The following is a 6,310-nucleotide window of genomic DNA, read 5'->3' on the forward strand; positions in this document are numbered from 1 at the left end:
TGATATCCCTGACCCAAAACATGCATCATTTTGTATAATTCTATATTTGTATTACTATTTTGGGACAAGTTTATTTTATATTAAGCTTAGTAGTACAAGTTATATAAATATGTTACGCAAAATATAGTATGTATAGATATTACATGTTAGTTTTGGCTAATGAATCACATAGAGTATGTACGCAATTCTCTAATTTCATAGAGTTAATGTGCTTGGTATATAAATATATATAAATATTTCCGTATGTGTAAATGTATAATTGTGTGGATGTAGTTCACTAGAAAATGTATGAATACAGGTAGAATGCATAGAAATATAAAACTAGTGATATACTTTGACAAATGTAAAAGAAAACAAAAGAGGAATTTCATAATGGTGACATGTGGTTACAAACGTGTCTCATAGTTGCCTCCCTAAGTGATTAGTGTATTTCATAAGAAAGTGTGAGATATTAAATATTTTATTATTAAGTTTGTTAGATGGTGAATCAATTTAAATTAGTAGAGTTTCTTCGTAAAAAGAAAAAGGAGGCAGCAGGGAGAAAAGAAAACGAGGGATAAAATATTTTCTCAAGGATCAAGGGCTATAGGTCGAGAAATATGAACAAGAGCTCTACCAGATTATCTATCTTAGCCAGGTGTGTATAAATCACACTTTTAATTTTACATATTTTATGTGATTGATTGATCTGTGTTAAATTGGAGTGAATATTTGAATTATATGATAGGAGACTAAATGGTTATGTGTTATTTGATATTGATGGTGAAATGTGATGTGGATATGTGATTTGTGCAATGGATATGTTTATCTATAGTATTGGAATTAATTGATGGAATGTATGGTTATGTAATTGGTACAATGGATATGTTTGATGTATCATATTGGAATCATTTGAATCATGGGATTAAAGAGGATATGTGACAGTCTTGCTCTGGATCTGATATACAATGGCAAAAGACCTACGGGTCATATACAATGATAATAGACCTACGGGTCAATACAAAGAGCAAAGAGGGACCTTGGTGGAAAGGTCAAATCAAAGAGGGGCCTTCGTGGAAAGGTCAAATAAATATAAGGGACCTACGGGTCGTATACAATGGAAATCCCGGGCAGATACCAGGCTTGATCTGTCATAGAATAATGAAAAGAATGGAGAGGCATATGCATATGAATATGAAATTGTTTACGATATTTATCTGGTGATATATGTTGGTGAAATAATGTGTTTGATATTTGTGTGTGAAATTAAAGGTAAGGTTTATATGCACTGAGTTGTGGCTCATATAAACCACTAATATTTTTCAGGAATAAGATATCAGTGAACCTTTTTGGTTGACGTGAGTCATAGGAACTCCATATGTTATCAGGGTCGGCGGCTGACGCGTTTTGGAAACCTTCTCCTCCTCATCATTTTTTGCATGTAGATAAATATATAGTATATAGAGTGGTGAGAGGGTCCCACTACAATTTAGAATGTTTGAAATATGTACTTGAAGCGTGAGTTAATTTATTTAATATATAGAATTTATTTATAGTAAGTGCATACGTCATAAGGGTTGAGGTGTGACAATATTAAAAATCCAATTCTATTTAAGATTCTATCACATGTCACATATGTTAGACACAAAACTTACATTCTCCCACTTGGCGAACATGTGGGACACAAAGTTTTTTATTCTCCCACTTGTCACACGTGACAGAGCCACATTAAAATAGACATAATAAACATAAGGCGTGCATAATATTGTACTTTTATAAATACTTTCATTATTGGCAAACATAAGTATTATATTAGAGAGACTACCAATATCCACTCTAATATAATCTATAAGTGACCCCGCGTTCGTAATTGTCTTATTTCAAGACCTCCTGCATTAATACTAAAAACGTATATATGCATTTCAAATAATAAGTATATGCAGGAAAAGTAGAAACAACTTTATTAAATTCAAAATATCTATAACTTAAGTGTCTAAACCAACATGGAAACATAAAGGTTAGACGTTTCCATACCCAAGACCCATTATGTTAACTTATTCCATAAATGTCTTAGGCGGTAACGCCTTAGTCAATGGATCAGCAACCATAAGATGTATGCTTATATATTATATAGATATTCTTTGTTCCCAAACTCCATCTTTCACGACAAGAAACTTTAATTCCATGTGTTTAGCTCCTTGAATACTTGCCATACTTACAGAAAGATACGATTGCACTATCATCAAAATATAATTTCAACGGCTTGGATATTGAGGAGACAATACCAAGGCCTGAAATAAAATTTTGCAATCATTAATGCTTCAAAGCAAACCATAAATTTAGCTTTAATGGAAATCCAATAATTTCTAGTTGATCAGATTTCCGTAATGTGAGCATAAAATCTTTTGTTCCCTTTAAGTATCTCATTATTATCTTTGCAGTTCTCCAATGTTCAACACCAGGGTTACTTTGGTAACGGCCTAGCATTCCAACTGCAAAGTTGATGTCTGGTCTAGTACAGACTTAAGCATACATCAAACTTCCCACAATAAATGCATAAGGAATATTTTTCATCTTACGTTCTAATTCAGTTTTTGGACATTGATTCAAACTGAATTTGTCACCTTTATGAATTGGAACAACACTTGGAGAACATGCACTCATGCCGTATCTCTCTAAAAGATTCGATCTATGTAGCTTTTATGAGACAATCCAAGAGTCCACGTGATTAATCACAAGATATTTCTATCCTATGACATAGGATGTCTCACACATATCTTTTATGTTGAAATTTTTAGAGAGATAATTTTAGTGTCATGTAGTAATCCAATGTCACTATTAGCAAGCAATATATCATCAACATACAAAACCAAAAATATGAACTTGCTCCCACTAACCTTGAGGTATATACACCGATCAACAGTGTTTTCTTTAAAACCAAAAGCAGTAATAGTGTCATGGAATTTAAAATACCATTGTCGAGAAGCTTGTTTCAGTCCATAAATTGATGTCTTAAGTTTGCAGACTAAAAATTTCATTCCATTTCTTAATGAAGTCTTCAGGTTGTTTCATGTAGACTTCTTCTTACAAATCGTCATTTAGAAAAGTAGTTTTTCACATCCATTTGATGTAGTTCCAAGTCGAAATGGGCTACAAGTTCCAAAATGATTCTAAGTGAGTCCTTCTTTGATACTTGAGAAAGTCTCTTTATAATTAATGCTATCTTTTCTGAGTATAACCTTTGGCAACAAGTCTGGCTTTAAATCGTTAGATTAAACCATTTATGTCGAATTTGGTCTTGAAGACCCAATTACACCCAATACACTTTTGTTTATCGGGTAATTCGACAAGGTCCCAGACTTTAATCCATAGATTTTAACTCTTCTATCGTGCACCAATCCATTTATTAGAATTATTACACTTAATGGCTAGTGAATATGAAACTGGATCGTTATGTATTCCTATATTACATTCGGATTCTTGGAGATATTAGCCACAGTCATCAGAAATACCCAACCTTCAATTTTGTAGAAAAGCCTTAATGGCACTTCTGTAGATGTTTTTTTTCCACACCCATGTTCAATGACTTTGGCATCATCATTAAGTGGTTGGTCATTCAAATATTGTTAGGCTGTTCAACAATATTTGGCACACTTAATTCTTGAGGAAATGAGGGAAGAAGGTTATACCCTTATTTCATTAATGACCGCATTATGAGTGTTAAAACTCCCACTGATCTCACCATTCTCAAAGAATCATATATTTCCAGTTTCCACAATTCTCATGATATCATTAGGACAATAAAACCTATACCCTTTGGATTTTTCTGGTAACCCATAAAATAACCAATAATTGTCTAAAATCCATTTTTTCTTTTCTTGCGAAGAGTATACTCTAGTTTCCGCTGAACAGCCCCAAACATGAAGGTGCTGCAAACTGGGTTTTCTACCTGTCCAAAGTTCATAATAGAGTCTTTGGTACAACCTTACTAGAAACCCGGTTTAATACATAAATAGCGGTTCTAAGAGCATAAATTCACAACGTTATGGGTAAGGTAGAATTATCATACTTCTAACCATTTCCATGAGAGTTCGGTTTCGTCTCTCAGCAACATCATTCTGCTGAGACGTACTTGGCATAGCATAAATGACATGCTTTTCTAAATATTTGGCAAAAGGTCCATGTAATTGACTTATTTTAGTGGTACGACCATAAAATTCACCACATCTATCAGATCGAATAATTTTCACCTTTCTATTTAATTGCCTTTCAACCTCAGTCATAAAATGTTCAACTGTGCCTGAGATTTTTCTTGCAATAAATAAATCCATAACGCGAAAAAATCGTCAATAAAGGTGAAAAAATATTTTTCTCCACCAAAAGTCGAGACATCAAAAGGTCCGCAAATATCTGTATGTATAGTTTTAAGAAGCTCATTTCTTCTTGTGGCATTTTTAGTATTGTGTTTGGTTTGTTTATATTTAATACAATCCACACAAACGGTAATGCTTGTAAAGTCTAAATTGGAATGAATATTATCCTTTATAAGCCTCTTAATTCTTTCACTAGAAATATGATCCAGTTCCTTTATGCCATAAGAATGATAAATTCGAATGAATATTATCCTTTAGACGCTCCTTCGGTTGCAATGTGAGCATGAGATGCACCCATCCCATACTTCTTCATCTTATGCTCCTCTTAGACCAATACGTTTCCCAATTCTTTAAGAGTCTACTAATCTTTTATAGTGAATCAATTTGGAATGGTCCATATTAAGGAGGTAAGGAAGTTAGGGTGAATTGGACAAGGAAATCCCCATCCACCTATAATCCTAATTTCAGCTTAGAAGAGATATTATTTATGCCCATCACATGCTCGTACATAGTCCGAGAACCATTATATTGCATGCAATCCTCAACATTCTGCAAACATTCTTTTGCAATGTCAATCATTGAGAAACTTTATCTACAACGACCATTCTAATGAACTATAAACTTAGTCCTATTAGATTTTTCCCAAGCATTATGGACAATCAGCCAAACTACTTTGATCATAAAATCATTGACTTATCATTCAACAGTGTTAAGTCCAAGTCCATTACATCAAGAGTGAACTCAAGTTTCTCTTTCCATTCAGAGAAGTTAGTTCCATTAAGTGCGGGAAAGTTTGAGATAAACATACTATTAAAAAAATATGTTTTTACATTATGGGAGCAATTAAAAGATGAATGCTCACATATAAAAGCTTTGAACAAAAACACGAACATTAATTTGAAAACCCATATCATGAGGCAATTATGAAAACTCCTTTGAGTAGTCTTCATATAATAATAAAATCATGCTTTTAATATCCATATCTTAGTTCAATAATTGAGTAATAATAAATTGGCGTTACCTTTGGGTAATCGACACCAATTTATATTATTAACTCCATTAGTGTTCATTATGTCGCAAAGACTATTTCCTTTAGATAATGAATAGCCACAACAAGCATGATGATTAATTGCATAAATAGATTTTCATATCAACTTGATTATAAACTCTTCTTATTTTACCTCACTTTGGTGATCGTAAAATAAACATAATATAATCAAGAAAGCATAGTGATTAATTGTTTAAGCATATTTTCTTTTAATTTGATTATAAACTTTTATTATTTTACCTCACTTTGGTGATTGCAAAATAAACATAATATAATCAAGAACATATAGAGATTAATTGCTTAAACAAATTTTCATATGAGTTTGATTATAGACTCCCTATTTTGCCTCACTTTGATGATTGCAAAATAAACATAATATAATCAATAATACATTAATTTCTATATAGTTAAAATTTGAGAGAAAACATACACAAATTTCTGAAAGGCATCAGATAACAATCATTTATGTACACTACATCATGCGAATATATTTTAAAGTATAATCACACAAAATAAATAACCTTTAATTGATAAAGTGATTAAGAATATAAGTCCAGTCAAAATTATGTGAACAAAATCAAATATTCATGCTGAAACAAATTTTCTATGAAAACAGCCGAACAATACACAATTCATAAATCATGGTATAAAATTAAATATTCAGGCAGAAACAATTTTCTAACATAACATCCCATCAGTACATAATTGTGCAATTTGATAAGCGTGTAGTCATATGATTCATTAAATTTGCGTACGTAATAAACTAAGGCCATACTTGATATGATGGAATGGAATGAGGAGGGAATGGAATGGAATGGAGATGGGAATAGAATGAAGGTGGGAATGGAATGACAATTCCATTCCATTCTTGTGCTTGGTGAATGTAAGGTTTACAAATGGAATGGAATTG

This window comes from Salvia hispanica, chromosome 5 (genome assembly GCF_023119035.1).
Source record: "Salvia hispanica cultivar TCC Black 2014 chromosome 5, UniMelb_Shisp_WGS_1.0, whole genome shotgun sequence".
Taxonomy (NCBI): Eukaryota; Viridiplantae; Streptophyta; class Magnoliopsida; order Lamiales; family Lamiaceae; genus Salvia; species Salvia hispanica.